Source organism: Oryctolagus cuniculus, chromosome 1 (assembly GCF_964237555.1).
Source record: "Oryctolagus cuniculus chromosome 1, mOryCun1.1, whole genome shotgun sequence".
Lineage (NCBI taxonomy): Eukaryota > Metazoa > Chordata > Mammalia > Lagomorpha > Leporidae > Oryctolagus > Oryctolagus cuniculus.
In genome coordinates, this window is record NC_091432.1 from 199,598,359 (window position 1) to 199,614,497 (window position 16,139).

At 57.1% G+C, this 16,139-nt stretch overlaps 1 long non-coding RNA gene across 1 annotated transcript; it reads left to right on the forward strand.

The window, feature by feature from the left end:
- Positions 1-807: 807 nt before the first annotated feature.
- LOC127490627 (uncharacterized) lies at positions 808-14,798 on the forward strand. Its single transcript, XR_011385258.1, has 3 exons — positions 808-915; positions 1,123-1,255; positions 2,805-14,798. It is a non-coding gene; the product is annotated as an uncharacterized lncRNA (long non-coding RNA).
- The last annotated feature ends 1,341 nt before the right edge of the window (positions 14,799-16,139 follow it).

Below are 16,139 nucleotides of genomic sequence, written 5' to 3' on the forward strand. Positions count from 1 at the left end.
GGTAAAGGTTTTGTGCCCTCATCTGCTGTCCCCACTTCCCGGGATCCTCTGCCCTCTGAGCCACCCCTCATCTCGCCCCAAGCCACACCTTCGGTCTCTCCATTGCACCTTCTCTGAATTCTCCCATCGCCCAGCTGTTACGCCAGCGTCCTTCTTCCAGGATGCCTTTTCTGCCTCGTTCTCTGGCTGCCGGGGACCTGGTACCTTTCTGGGTCCTCTCAGCTTTATACTGATCCCATTCTCCCTGGACACTGAATCACTGACGGTGAAGGCTGTACGACTTGTGAGTTTCCTATGGTACCTAGCCTGATGTGTCCAGAGAAGATTCTCAGTAAATGATTAAAGAATTGTTGGATGGATGGACGGATGGACAGATGGACGGATGGCTGGATTCCACAGTGCTGAATTTAACTAATTTATGCATTCATTCAACATTTATGTATTGAGATGTGCCTGCTGCGTGCAAAGCACTATTCCAGGCACTTCTGGGGATGCCACATTGAAGAGAGCAGACAAAGACCTCTGCTCTGATAGCGTGTACTCTCCAGCTGAGGGAGACAGTGAACCCAGCAGTGCATGGTGTGCTAGGCGCTAGGAAGGGCTAAGGAGAGAAATGCGACAGGGAAGAGGGTAGGGAAGGGAAGGGGAAGGGGACCAATGGATGGATGGAGGGGAAGGAAGGCAAGGGGGAGGGAGAGAAAAAGAGGAGGGGGGGTTGCCAGAAGCAGGACTCCCCCGCGAGAGCTGGGAAGTGATGCAGTCACAATGGAGGCCACGGCCTGCCCTGCAGGGGGCGCTGACGGACCCGCTCTTTACAAGTGTTCTGTGCTGAGGGCAGGGGCGGGGCCTTGCCCCTCTGTGTTGATTGATCAGGCATTGGGTGCAGGCTGCCCAGGGAAGGGGGCGTGACTTTAGGTGAGGGGACAGTCCCTGAGGGGCTGGGGGCTGGTGCCGTGCTCACACCGGGGTTGGGGGACGCACCCTTTATTCTTGAAGGGGAGGGGCGTGTCCATCAGGGCACCCCAGAGCCTGGTAAGGTGAGGGGACCATTGTGACTCAGCGTGATCCAGGACGACCCCGGAGGGGTTTGAGAAGTGACAAAGCTGCCCTTAACACTTTCAGAGGCTCCCTCGGCATGCTCTGGGAAGGAGGCGCTGTGGAGCCACTGGGGGAAGCAAGGAGATGGGCATGAACCAAGCGCTCACGGCCCGGGCGGAGGTGGCAACCGCGCGGACCAGCGTGGCAGCACCAGGGGGTGAGCAGCCTTCGGATTGCGGGGATGTGTCTGGAAGGCAGGACTGCTGGGGTTTGCTGGCAGAGTTGACCTGGGGCTCCGGAGAAGTGGGAGGGGCAGGGATGATTGAGGATTTCCGCAGGAACAGTGCCGAGGGCCGAGCTGTGACTCCCCGAGGCGGGGAAGCCTTGGTGTGCAGGAGTAGGGAGCAGATGGGGTGCTGGGGTGGCTGGCAGGCAGCTCCAGCGGCATCCAGACTCTGGCGCGCAGGATATGGGGGTGGCTGGGGTAACCTCTGTCTCAGACACAGGGTCCCCCTCTCCTGGACTTGTCCAGGCAAGGACTGAGCCCCAGTGGGCATGCTCAGGAGGATTATGGGACAGCCCTCAGCCCCCACCCGCCGAGGGCTGATGGCCCCGTCCTTGAACTGGGGAGCTCAGACTTGGCCTTTGCTGCTGAGACAGGTGCTACACGAGTTGCTTCCAGGATCCCTTTCCTGCTGTGATTTCTGGAACTTTCTTGGTCCTGCCTGGGTGTTCCTGTCTTCACCGCTCTGTGTCTACCCCTCTTGTGCCACATCTCCCAGGGAGATTTTCCTGGAACTTCCTCATTTTATTCTCTGTCTCCTCAAACTTCTGGAGGAGATTAGCAGCACGCACCCTGAAGAGGAGAGGGGCATTGACAAGATGAATCCTGACACAGATAATTACGTGACTCCTTTGTAGCTCGGCGCCGAACATGGCTCCACACTGTCAGTTCTTATTTTATTCAAGTGCTGGGGTAGAGCGCCTGCCGGGGTGGGGTGGGGGGAGTTGGGGGAGAAGGGGAGAAGGGCAGCGGGCTGCAGACCGGAGGCTGGCTGGACCCCTGCGGCTGGGGTCTTCCGGGGACTGGGCCGCAGGGCCGTGTCCCTCGCCTTCCTTTGCTCTGGGGACCCAGAGAGTCTCCAACATGGACCGGCAGATGTGCGAGGGGCTTAAGGGACCACCACATTGGCACTGCCTGCCGGGCTGGGAATCTCAGCCTTAATGAACGCTGAGTTTCTTGATGAAGCAGGCACGGGCTCGTCCCTCCTGGGTGAGAAGTGGGAGCCACAGGCAGAAGGCGGGGTCGCGGTGACCTTGCAGGATTGCGCCGCAGCCGGCTCTCCTTGGGGTTCCTCGCCGTCGTAGCTGACAGGGCCTCTGCCCTCCACGCCCTCCAAGCGTGCTCTCCGTGACGCTTGGCAGCTGCTCACCGGGCTGCTGTGCAACGTCCTGGCTCACGGCCTGCTTTGGGATCAGGAACCAAGTGTTCCTGGGGTGCATGGTGTGGGTGTCCCCGTGGACGGGCCACATGGCCGAGCCTGTGGTGTCCTGGCCCCTTTGCCTGGGGTGACCTTTCTCAACATCCCAGTGTTGACTGTGTGACATCCAAGGCCCCCATCAGCACCTTGCTCCAGACTTCAGAATCCTTCTCAACACCATCTCCATCCATCGCCACGGAACGATGGCCACTGGCAAGACAGGAAACATATTTACCATCCCTGATCGAGAACAGGGAACCAAAATTTACCCAGTGTTTGTTTTAGGGGCCCTGGAGTTCAGCTTGTGTGCACCCTAGCCGTGGGCACGGGAAGTCAGTCTGATCACTGCTTCATAATGTCCGGTCACCGTGTGCGGTGCTCTGCATTGGAAGGACTGATGGACACCCCCCTTCCTACAGGCTGTGTCGAATCTCCCTTCAGCCATCCACACCGTGAGAATTTGCACGTGGACGAAAGCCTGTGTCTCTCATGGTAAAGGCCTTACCATGGACAATCATGCCCTGTCAGTCACCTCAGGGAGCAGCGGGGGAACCAGGAGCCCCGGCCCAAGTCCTCACTCAGGCAGTCTGCTGGGAAACCCACTGCCTGGGGCCCAGGGGCTTCTTGCTTCTGTAGCTGGGATGCTCCACTTGGCCCTCCCTGCATGGAATAGCGTTGCCAAGAGTCAAGATCTATTTCCAGAGAGATGATGGGAGCCGGTCTCCTGGAGAAGTGAGCCGGCTTGTTCTGGGAAGGCCAGAAGTCAGTGACTTCTCTCAGCCTCCGTGCCCTCATTTGTAGAATGAAGAAATAGCACCTGCCCCACTTGGAGCATTCCAGAGGCCTGGATTTTGATTCTATAACTTTCTGTGTTATTAATTTTAATTTTTTAATTTTCATTTTATTTGAAACACAGAGGGGTACAAAGAGAGACATGGAGAGATCTTTCATCTGCCAGCTCACTCTCCAAATGTTTGCGACAGCCAGGGCTGGGTGGGGCCAAAGCCAGGAGCCTGGAACTCCATCAGGGTCTCCCGCATGGATGGCAGGGACCCGAGTACTTGAGCCATCATTTACTGCCTCCCAGTATGTGCATTAGCAGGAAGCCGGATCAGAACTGGAGTAGCAGGGACTGGAGCCAGGCACTCAGGTATGGGATGTGGGCGCCCCAAGCGGTGACTTAACTGCTGTACCATACACCTGCTCCAGTGGCTACTGCTTTAGGACGAGTGCCCGAGGGTAGGCTAGACATGCTGAAGGCCAAACACAAAGTCTGAATATTTATCAGGTCACCCAACTAGCTAGCACCTGCTGGTGCGGACCGCCAGGTGGGTGAGTTACGTGAGCAGGAGTCAGCTTCTGCCGTCCGGGATCTCACACTCATGAGATGCAGGGTAGAAGGGAGGGCTGCCCTAGCAGAGGTGCAGAGACTGCTCCCAGAGGGCTGGGGGAGGGCAAGCCCGCCTGAGGCGGGGGCGTGCAGGCCTGAGAGAGCGTTAAGGAAGCAGTGGTCTGAGCAAAGCCCTGCAGCCTGGCTGGGGTTGGGAAGAGAAGCCAACAGGCAGCACACTGTCCTTCCTGGGGCTTGGCACCCTGGAGACGTCTGGGGAGGCACCTCCCTCACCGCTGCTGCCTTCCTCGGGCCCTCCGGCCATCACACAGGGTTTACCAAAGCCCCCTGGGGACAGAAGGAAGGGCAAAGACCTGCAGGACGGGGGCTTTGTCATAGCTCTGCTCTGAAATCCCCAGAGCCAGGCCAGGCATCATTTTGAGGCAAGGCACAGAAATCCACTGTGATCACAGGTTAAGGAAAAGGGAGGAAGTTGGCTGTTAGGTATGGACTAGTTCGGGGTTCTCGCCTTTTGTACCCCCAGAAAGTAGAGATGGAGAAAGGAGACGGAGACCGACCTCATCAGAGACAGGTGTTTTATTGGAAGCAAAGAGGTTTGCGACAGTCTGTTCTTGCGAAGAGACTGTGTGCCGGGTGCATTTAGAACTCAGGTTTTTATCCGGTTAAGGAGGGAATTTGCCACTTCTGGGGGGTGGGGGTGGGAGGGTGGTTGAAGGCTCTTTGAAGTCTCAGGGAACTTTCCCCTTACCTGTTTCATAGCTGCCCTGCACAGCTTTTCTGCTTTGCCATTTGCATTGCAAGGAGTTGAAAAGGGCCTGGTTAGGCACCAAGGATCTCCACAAAAGGGAGGAAATGGGGTGGGGGAGGGAGGAGGGAAAGGTGCCACAAGTCCCTTACTGGCACTGTGGCATAGTGGGCAAAGCTGCCTCCTGCTGCACTGGCCACCCACATGGGTGCTGGTTTGTGTCCCAGCTGTTCCACTTCCAATCTAGCTCCCTGCTAACAGTTGGGAAAAGCAGCGGAGGATGACCCAAGTGTTTGGGTTCCTGCCATCCATGTGGGAGACCCGGATGAGGCTTCTGCTCCTGGCTTCCACCTGGCCCAGCCCTGGTCATTGCAGCCATCTGGGGAGTGAACCAGTGGATGAAAGATATCCCCTCCTTTTCTCTCTGAAACTCTGACTTTCAAAATTAATTTTAAAAATCTTAAAAAGAAGCAAAAGGGACCGAGGCAGACGCTGGGGACTGCCAGGTGTCCGATTACAGGCACGGGAAAGACCTGAGACAGCTCCTTGGGGCACTTTGTCGCGTGCCCTGTGGAGGGCTGGCTTCTTCCTTTTGCGCACCAGTTCCTCCTGCTTGCTCCCAGGCTGCCTCTCGCACTCACTCAGAGGCTCGCACATGGCCCGTCAGTGCCTCCAGGAAGGTGACCTCCGCTCACCAGCTTCCAAGGCCTTCCTACCCCAGTCCCTGCGGCTGTTGGCCAGTGTCAGAGAGTTCGATTCCAAATTCGTCAGGGAGAGACTCAGATGGGGTCAGCTTCGGTGAGCCATCTGCCGCTGGCCCAATCAGCTACAGCAGGGCCCGACTCAGGCCCTTAGGCATCGTAGGGCTGTGCCCTTCCAAGCTGTTTTTCCAAGAAGAGATGGTGGGGAAGTGATGAGCCCCTCCAGCAGGAAGCGCTTCCATCTCCTGCATAGGCTGTGGGCACCCACACCCGCTCCACAGAGGACAGGCCTGTGGGTCTGCGTCTATTCCTGCCGCCGTCAGTGGGATTGCGGTAAACACACCATGAATTACTGAGCAAGGGCGACCCTACACAGCCTACCTGCCGCCTTTTCTCTCTAGACCTCATCAGCCCATTTAAAAAAATGCATTTATTTATTTATTTGTGAGGTAGAGTTAGAGAGAGAGAGAGAGAGAGAGAGAGAGAGGTCTTCATCTGCTGGTTCACTCCCCAAATGGCCACAACCGGTGGAGCTGGGCTGATTGGAAGCCAGGAGCCAGGAGCTTCTTCCTGGTCTCCCACATCGGTGCAGGGGCCCAAGGACCTGGGCCATCTGCTACTGCTTTCCCAGGCCATAGCAGAGAGCTGGATCGGAAGAGGAGGAGCCGGGGCTAGAACCGGTGCTTCAGGCCAGGGCTTTAACTCACTGCGCCACAGCGCCAGCCCCCTCATCAGGCCATTTTAAAAGAAAGTTTTGTGGCACAGTTAGAAGAAGGAATGATGGAGGCAGCTCCCTTCACTCCCTCACTCCCTCCACTCCCTCCACTCCCCAGACCAAGTCCTCAGCTGTCATCACGGGCTCTCCCAGATCTCTAGGTTCTGAGCACCCCAATTGAGACACAGCCAGCTGTAGAAACATTGAATGGGGTAGGGTCGGGGGAGGACAGGACAGTGAAGACAAAGCAGCAAGTTCAGATAGTGGGGGGAGAGTTGACAATGGCCAGGCAGTTGCATGTCTTGGCCAATAGGGGTCGCCGTCAACCCCCTGCAGCTTGGTTTGGCAGGTGGAAGAGGCCAGCCGCAGCCTGTGAGAGGGTCTGAGAGACCGGGCACTGGCTCGTCCCCTTCTGCTAAGCACGACTCTAAGCGCGTCGCGAGGAACCCGATGAGGCAGGTACTGTTTCATCACCCCATTTTACAGAAGGGACCATTGAGTCCAGCCAACTGCTCTTCCACTGGGGTCTAGAGCCCCACCTAGAATGCCTGTCTATAGCAGCAGCCCGCTGGTTCCTTCCGCCTCCGAGCGTGCGGCAGTATTCTTCCAACCTTTATGTTTAAGCTCAGCGGCTTCCTTTCATTCGTTTATTCACTCTGGCGCTCCACCAGGAGCCCAGGAGCATTGCTGTGTGCTGAGACTGGGGGGACAAAGCGTCCAAGGAGCCTGCCCCAGGAGCTTACGGCTCAGCTGGGAGCTGCAAATGCGTGGACGCCCAGCTGCCCGCGGTGAAGGGAGAAGCAGGAGCCAGGGCCAAGATTGGTCCAGGCAGCTGGGCTGTGCTGGAAATAGCTGGGCTATTTGGAAATGGAGCTCGGGCCGGACTTGCCAGGTCAGGTGGCTGTGGGTGGCGTTTCCCCTGTAGGGGTCGGTGCCTCCCTGGGGAAATTCTCGGGGCTGGAGTCACCCCACGCTCCCACGCTGAGGCCCCGGTGCGCTGGTGCGCAGCTGCAGGCTGTTCCGGCTCCTCCCGTCCCCCCACCCCACCCCGACATCCAGAGTGGTGAGCGCTGCCCGCCGAGGCCCTGCCCGCACTCCCCCTGCCCGGATTCCTCAGCAGTCAGGCCCGCTCCTGGGACCTGTCCGGCAAGGCTTGGAAGCCCGGTCCCTGCGGACCTGCTAGTTAATGAGTTCTGCAAAAACTAGGTCTGTGCGTAATCGAAGTGGGAGTGCAGGGTGCACGCGGGCCCTGCATGAATTCAGTCCAGTGGGCAGAGGAGCCGGGTGGGCTCCGCGCGCTGCTGCAGGACCCGCGGAGCGCTCTGGGCGCATCCATTTGCAGGCCCGTTGCTTCTCAGGCCCTCGGCCCTATGTGGCAGCCCGTCTCCAGTCTGCCCTTCCTGTCTCCTGCTGCCACGCGGAGGCGCTGGGTATCTGTGCCCTCTGCCCACCCCCACCGAGCTGCCTGATGGTCGCAGGCAGCATTGAATGACTGCTCCGGACTACAGCGGGCCTATTGCTTTACTCCCTTCCTACTCTTGGCCATTTTCCTGCCAGACGGGGACAAGTGGGTAGAGAGTAAATGAAGCTGGAATTACAGCAGCGAGCACACAGGTCTGGGTGCAGTGGGGACATTCCACGTGGCTGGAGAATGAGTCCAGATCCCTACAGGCGTGTCCCCTGCGGTCCTGTGGGCCACCAGCCCCAGCACCCCAGGCCTGGCCACCTGCCAGTGTGCGGGGAATGAGACCAGGCCCCGCCTCCTTGCCACTGGGGTGGTCTGAGCATAGGGAATGAAGGCAGGGGGACATTCGGGGAGGGGTCTCTCAGAGTACCAGCCCTTGAGGAGCACAGGCAATGCCAGCCTCTGGCTGCCTTGATCCGAGACGTCAGACCCCAGTAGGAAAGCATGTGGCCTTGCTATGGTTCTCTCCTCTTTGTACTCAAATGCCACCTCTGCTGGGAAGCCTTCCGTGATGACTCCAGAGTTGGTTACTTGTGCTTCCCGGAACTCTGTGTCCACACTGAGCGTGCTGTTGGCCCTTGATGCCCGGCTGCCTCACGAGCCTGTTGCTACTCCTGACTGGAGACTTCCGGTGAAGAGGAGGGCTTGGCATGTGCATGTTTAGGGGTGGTCCTGCTCCTCCCCTGGCTGGAGGTGTAACTGTGTAACTCTTACACTGAGCTCCAGCCGCTGCCAGGCATCTGTGCCTGTGGTGAGGAGTAGATGAGATGCCCCCTCCCTTCTCGCCACCTCCTTTACATCACCTGCTATTTAGGGCACCTGGGTTCTGGGGTCAGACGGACCTGGATTTGAACTTGGCTCCGTCTCTTACGACCTCTCTGTGCCTCGGTTTCCTCATCTGTAAAGTGACAATGAGCAGCCCTAGCTTGGGTTTTGTGTGCCGTTCGGTCAGGAGAACACAGTGGGGTGGTGTGTGGAGTGCTTAGCACAGGCCTGGCACAAACAGCCAGCAGGCCGGCGACCGCCGCAGCTCGGGTCGTTGTGAGCTGTGCGAGTTGGGAGGGGCAGAAGTCTCAGGTGCCCTGGTGCCCAGTGGCCAGCGAGGGCTGAGTACAGAAAGCAAAGGGAGATGTTGCATTGCAACCCGGGGAGCGTGTGACAAATGGATTGCTGTCTTGTCACCCTCTGTCATCAAGAGTGCTGAGGACAGGATGCAGAGCCTGGCCAGAGAATGTGGGTCTGGGAAGGCGCCCAGGGGTCCCTGCCCTCCGGAGCTGTCACCGCCCTCCTCGCCTCCCCGCTCTCCCAGCCTCTGGCAGAGGCAGGTGAGCTGGAGGTGACAGACGCGCAGCCACTGATAGCCAGAAACTTAACCCAGACGGAAAGAAAATCCATGGCTGCCAGCTCCCATGGACGCTGGAGCAATTGCTAGAGAGTCAAGGTCGATGGCCAGGCAGACGGGGAGAACCAAGGGAAGGGCTGGTGCTGGCTGAGGGTGGTGGCTTCCCGAGCTCTGGGCCGGGGTGCGGCCGCAGAAATGGGCAAAGCTGTGAACACCTCGGCCTGCCTTGCTGGCCCAGGGTCCCGTCCATGTGTGCGGCTCCCTGAGACGTGGAGATGCACCCAGCTGACCTTTACTGCATGTTATGCGCTCCGCTCTCCGTGGGCCAGCCTGTGCGCTGCTCAGCCCTACCCACTTTCCTCAGATGAACCAGGGACGGCCGTGGGTCCTGGGTCCCTGTCAGGACCCGAGGTAATGAGCTCCTCTCTCCGTGTCTCCGTGGCCCACGTGGCCTCGATCACTTTGCGTGAGCCTCCTGGATCAGCCAAAGGCACTGTCATTGTCGGCCTGGGGTCCAGACAAACAGAACAACCGTTACGTGAACACTGCTGGTCGCAGGAACAGAGGGAGAGACCGAGAGGGACGGGACCCTGCCCAGACTTGGGCTTCCTCTGAGCTGCTGCTCACGTCCCGCTGGGCGAAGCAAGTTGCGTGCCTGCATCTAACTCCCCGTGCGGCACAGGACAAGGCGGCTGCGTTTCGGGGAGGTTGCATGAATTCATGTCCCTTAAGCACTTAGAACAGCACCTTGTGCCCAGTGAGCCCCACGCAGTGTTAGCTGGGACCCCGCTGCTGTCTCTGTTGTTTGCTGTTAAGGACGGGGACCCCAAGGCTCAGGAAGGTGCAGTGACTTGCTCAAAGCCAGGGCCCAGGCTGGGGAAGCCCAGACAGAAACCCGTGACAGCCGGTGGCCTCTTGGTGCTATCCTCAGGGCCCGAGTCCCGGCTGTTCAAGGAACAGGGCCAACTCAGGAACGGACAAGCCCCACTCTCTACTCCCAGAGAGGAGCCAGGTGTGTGTGTGCCTGTGTGTGTCTGTATCTGTGTGTGTGTGTCTCTGTGTATCTATGTGTGTGTTTGTGTGTGCTTACATGTGTCTGCATGTGTGTTTCTGTGTGTCTCTGCGATTGTGTGTATCTGTGTGTGTCTGCATCTCTGTGTGTATGTATCTGTGTGTCTGTGTGTGCGTATCTGTGTGTATGTGTCTGTGTGTCTCTGTGTGTCTTTGTGTGTATGTATCTGTATGTCTGTGTGTGTATCTGTGTGTCTCTCTGTGTGTGCTTGCACACACCTGTGTGTCTGTGTGTATGTGTCTGTGTGTGTATATTTCTGTGTGTGTCTCTGTGGTTGTGTGTATATCTGTGTGTGTCTGTGTGTCTACATATCTCTGGGTCTATGTGTATGTATCTCTATGTGTGTGTCTCTGTGTGTTTGCATGCATCTGTGTTTGTGTGTGTGTGCACGTGTGACCAACAGACATGGAACAGAGAGAGACAGGCATGGAGCAGACAGGCCCCTCGGGAGCCAGCTCAGCAGACTGGTGGAGGGAGAGTACGGGGGGACCCCTGCAGACCCCTGCAGAAGCGGCTGTGGCTCCTGCTCCCGGGACTCAGGCAGGCCTGGTGGGGGAGGTGGTGTCTGCTGGACTCCCCAGCCTGGAGTCGGAGACGGGGGAGGAGAGTGAGAGCGTCTGCTGAGGGTGTCTGGGGCAAGAGCGAGGCCGCGGTCTGTTCTGACCAGAGCGCACTGCCACGAAGGGGCACACACGGCAACTGCCGGCCACTCCCGTGCTGCTGGCAGCAAGGACCAGAGGCTTATCATGGCATTCCGGCAGATGGCAGCAAACGCCAGGACCCAGTGCTGGGCTGGGGATTCCCTCGGTCCCCGCTGCTGGCTGGGCGCACTGTGTCTCTCTGTGGAGGTGTCCCCTCCAGATGTTGCTCCCGGGACTTCCACAAGTCCCTTCACTGAGGTCCCCAGGTAAAGGCTTCCTGCATGCCAGGTGTGCCCCATCTGAGCCAGGGTCACACGGTCCCAGGCGGTCATGGCTCAGCTCTCTCCGTCACCCAGAGTGAGCCATCTGTCTCCAGGCTGAACCCCAACGATGCAGAGTGCTTCCTCCAAGAGGCTACTCTGGCCCACAGCAGCTCAGAAAACCCCCCGACGCTGCTGCACAGCCCTCAGGGGAGTTTCCCTGAGCAGGAGGGCCCAGGAGCGGCCCGGACGCCGTCAGTCCTGGGGAGGCAGGAGCCAGGTGAGGGGAGTAGTGCAGGCAGCAGGGTGGCACCTCTGGCCTTCTTGTGGCAGCTCCCAGGATCTCCGTGAATGCTGTGCTGGGATTGGGTGGGCTCTATGAGCCTGGGGAGGAGCGTGAGGACCCTGGGTGTCAAGTGACAGCGACCAGCGGGCGCGCTGGCTCCTCATGGCTGCCCCCTGCAGTGTAAGGGTGTTGCCTCGACTTTCCCATTAGTCTGTGCGCTCTTGGCCAAGGCTTAGCCCCTCGAGTCTCTGTCTGTGTGGGCACAGCCACGTGGGAAGACACAGGAAGTAGCTGGGGAGGTCCCTGAGCTGAGCCGGGCTGGGTGGTCTCGACCTGGAGACCGCCTTTCGGGCAGGACCCCTGGCTTCCCCTGCAAGGCACGCCTGCCAGTAGCAGAGAAAAGTCTGACTTACAAGGATTTTAGAAAACACCATTTTACTCTTTTTTATTTTTTTCCAAAACGTAAGCGAGTAATCGAGAACATTCCTCCCGAGTCCAGCGCTATTTCCTCTCCAGTTGGCTGCCCCGCAAGGCAAATCCCAAGCCTGCTTTAATGAATATAGAAAACTCACTTGTCATTAGTTGGACAAAAGCTAATGGAGTGGAGTCCTTGAGGACAGTGGGTCTCTTGAGCAAATTAAACACTCCCCTTGCAATCTCTACTGCAATGTTCAATTGTTTACCAAAGTCTGCCTTCCCAGGTAGCATTAAGGTGAAATTTCCCAAGTTCTGGCCATTAGATCAGAAGATTTTATTGAGCGGTTTTGTTTTGAAGAGAAAAAAGGCATATCGGGTAGGGTTTGCAGAGGGGCCCATAAATATATTTCACCTCTGGTGTCACTCTGGCCTCCGCTCGTGGCAGACATCGCTAATCAATCATGCGCTCCCGCCTATTAACTCCAAACAAACCACCTGCAAAGCAGGGCACAGGGTACGTGGGTCTCTGTGCGGGGCAGAGGGATGAGCCCTGGGCAGGGCGTCAGAGAGCTCCGCCCGTCATGCCCTGTGACTTTCCTCTCTCTGAGTCCAGCTCCCACTTTGCTCCACTGGGCCACCATCGCTTACCGGCTGCCTGAGGCTGTGGCAAGCACAGAGCTTTCCAGAGCTGCGGGCACGGCTGCACCTGCTGCCCCGTCAGGGCTGTCCTGGTGGCATAGCCCATCTTCTGCTTTTTTTTTTTTTTTTTTTTTTTTTTTGACAGGCAGAGTGGATAGTGAGAGAGAGAGAAAGGTCTTCCTTTGCCGTTGGTTCACCCCCCAATGGCTGCTGCGGCTGGCGTACTGCGATGATCAGAAGCCAGGAGCCAGGTGCTTCTCCTGATCTCCCATGAGGGTGCAGGGCCGAAGGACCTGGGCCATCCTCCACTGCACTCCCAGGCCACAGCAGAGAGCTGGCCTGGAAGAGGAGCAACCGGGACAGAATCCGGTGCCCCAACCGGGACCAGAACCCGGGGTGCCGGTGCCATAGGCGGAGGATTAGCCTATTGAGCCGCGGCACCAGCCCTTCTGCTGTTCTACAGAATACTTGAGACTGGGTCGTTTATAAATGAGAACAGTTTATTTGGGCTTGTGGTTCTGGAGGCGGGGAAAGCCAAGAACCCGCCATGGCTCCTGGGAAGGGTGAGCAGGTGTGCTTGGAAGAGACAGAACCAGAGGGGGGCCTTGCTTTATAGCAACCCCTGTCCCTGCAGCTCATTGAACCCCATGACAGCAGGGAAGATGTCAGTCCCCTCTTCACCATTAAAGTCCCCAGACCACCCCAATGGCCATGGGATTTCATGCTGTTTTGGAGGGGCTAGACCACGAGAAGTGGGTGCACCTGGACGCAGCCATGTGGTACGTACTGTGAGGAGGAGAGCTAGCTCCTCACGACAGTTGTTGATGTCCAGGTCCCGTGCAACCATGTGCCAGCCTGTGGGTGAGGGATGTGACTTGGGAGGATGTCTTGGGCTTAGCATTCCCAGGGCAGGTCAAAAGCAAGGATGGAGAAAGATGGAGCATGAACACTTGGCTGTTTTTTTTTTTTTTTTTTTTACAGGCAGAGTAGACAGTGAGAGAGAGAGAGAGAGAGAGAAAAAGGTCTTCCTTTGCCGTTGGTTCACCCTCCAATGGCTGCTGCGACCAGCACACTGCGCTGATCTGAAGCCAGGAGCCAGGTGCTTCTCCTGGTCTCCCATGCAGGTACAGGGCCCAAGCACTTGGGCCATCCTCCACTGCACTCCCGGGCCACAGCAGAGAGCTGGCTGGAAGAGGGGCAACCGGGACAGAATCCGGCGCCCCGACCGGGACTAGAACCCGGTGTGCCGGCGCCGTAGGCGGAGGATTAGCCTATTGAGCTGCGGCGCCAGCCTGCTGTTTTTGCTGTGAACTGGAGCGAGAACCTGCAGAAGGGAGCCTTGTCTTGGGTGGCAGAGATTCTCCAGTCAGCAGTGGTCTCTGCAGGAGCCTGAGTGGGAGACGGCCAGCAAACTCGGATGACCTCGCACGGGCTTGTGTTGTGAGGAGCCTTACGAACAGCATGAGTTTGGAAGCGGACTCACCGTTGACTGCCTCTGTGTCCTTGGGCAAGCCATTGCGCTGCTCCGGGTCTCAGCTTCCCCGTCTGGGGAGCAGGTGCAACATCCCCTTCAGAGGGTTCTTGCGGGCACTGAGTGAGGTCACACATGTAAAAATGCAAGGCACACAGCAAGCAAGGAGCGTCAGCCACCTGCTGGGTATCCGGCCCAATTATGCCTCCACAAACGTTTACAGAATGGAATTCAGTGCAAATACCCCGAAGAGGAGCTTTCCAAGTGCCGGAAACATTTTTATATTTGTGCAGGGAGAAAACAAATATTATTTGTCCTAAAACAGTGAGGAGCATGTTAAAGGCTCAGAATGAGGGCGTTGAAAATTGAATAACTTCACTTGCAGACATTGCATCAATTTCATTCAATTTGTAAGCCCTCGTCTCTGAGTTCAGGAGGAAAAATGAATTCATCTCAATCAATCAGCCTGTTCCTGGGTGGTTTGGGGGAAGCCACCCTCTCTCAAAGGCCCCAGAGGCCCAGCCTCGCCTGGAGCAGAGCCTCTGGAACTTGGCTGTTTTTGCTGTGAGCTGGAGAGAGAACCTGCATTGTCCTTGTCCATGCTCTTTCTCTGTACTCCCAAATCGTGCCCTGCAAGGGATGGCTTTGGGTGGGTGTCTCAGCCTCACGTCTGGGGGCCTTCAGTGAGGGCCAGTGAGGACATGCCCTGGCATGGTAACACCCAAGTATAGGCTGAAGGAAATTCTAGGTGGTAACCACCATCTCCTTGAGCTCTCCTTATCTCTGCTTTACCATACTTAACCCAAGTCGCTCCTGGCCACGGTCAAGTACAGAAACATTGTGTCTCTGGACCCGACATCTGTGTGGAGGAACTGTGGCGCCAAGCCCCCAGTACCCACCTTGTCATTCTTCTCTGTCCCGTAAGTAAAAGGGGTGAAACCAGAAACAGAGAGATGAACAAGAGGCCCTGAACACAGACACCACTGAGCAGGGCCGTTCTCTGCTGTGTGTTTATCCTCTCTCCCCTTCTCGAACAGGTTGGGTCTCCTGGGTTTCACTGGGATTCTATTCTTTTTCTCTCTTTTTAATGATTTGTTTATTTATTTATTTGAAAGTTAGAGCAACTGAGATAAAGGGAGACACACACACAGAAAGAGAGAGAGAGAGAGAAAGAGAAAGAGAGAGAGAGAGAGAAAGAGAAAGAGAAAGAGAAAGAGAAAGAGAAAGAGAAAGAGAAAGAGAAAGAGAAAGAGAAAGAGAAAGAGAAAGAGAAAGAGAAAGAGAGAAAGAGAGCGAGCGAGCTTCCACCTGCTGGTTCACTCCCCAGATGACCACAACCACGAGAGCTATCCAGGCCAAAGCCAGGAGTCTGGAACTCCATCCTTGTCTCCCACCTGGGTGGTGGGGGCCCGAGTACCCAGGCCATCTTGCGCTGCCTTCCCAGGCTCATTAGCCAGGAGCTGGATTGGAAGTGGGGCAGCCGGGATTTCAACTGGAATGCTGATATGTCCCAGGCGCAGCTGAACCTGCTGAGCAGAAATGCTGACCCCAACTGGGATTCCTGAGCTTCTAACTTTCCACTGGGACCTGTGTTTCTAGAAATTCAGTGTTCAGGTACAAGAGTTACTGTAGAAGAGCCACCAGCCCCAGCGCCAGGCCACTGACTGCTGTATAGCCATGGGCAGGTAAGAACATTTGAATGAGGCCAAGACAGGCCGGAAGCACAAGGCTTGGCTGGGGCGGGAGAGACGAGCGTTCCCAGGGGGCCGATGTGTGTGTTTGTCCTGCCCTGGCTCCTTGATGAAGGGGGAAGGAGGAGGAAGGCCTGGACAGAGACTGCAGGCGGGGAAGACAGCCGCCCCTCCCCCCGCGGAACAAGCTCTGATTGTGTTAAATGTTGACGATTCTCCTGCCACAGCCCTCAGGGACAGATTCTGGCAAAGATGATGGATAGGCCCTGGAGTGGGAAAGCAGATGATGTTTGAAAGTGCAGCGCTGGGGGCGAGCCAGGCTGGGCTCATCCTGTTTGTTTTTGTTTGTTGCAGCTGCATTACGTTTAAGGGAGGTGGAGGGGAGGTTGCAAAATGAGCTTTTTTTTTTTTTTCTTCTTTTTTTTGTCTGCTGTGAATGCTCAGGCTTTGGGGAAGTTGGTGTTTAGCATCCTGTGCTGCGGTGTCAGAAGCCCCCACTCTGCATCAGGCCTGGTGGGGTCTCTGGGGACACAGAAAGAAATCAGATGTGGTCCCTGCCCTGAGCGCCTCAGTGTGGGGGCGGGGAGACAACGTGCACAGACGAGGGGCCGCAGAGTGACTCAGGCTGTGATGGGGCAGGCGCTGGGGGGCTGGGTAAGGGAGGGAGGGAACCACGGAGGGGCTTGTGCATGACGGTGTGTGTGTGCTTGCACATTTGTGTGTGCGTGTGTGTGTGTGTGCATGTGCGTGTGTGATTGTGTGTGTGTGTTCACATGCAGCTGGCGAAGATCAGAAAGGGGTGGGGGAGCCCTACATGCTTGCGC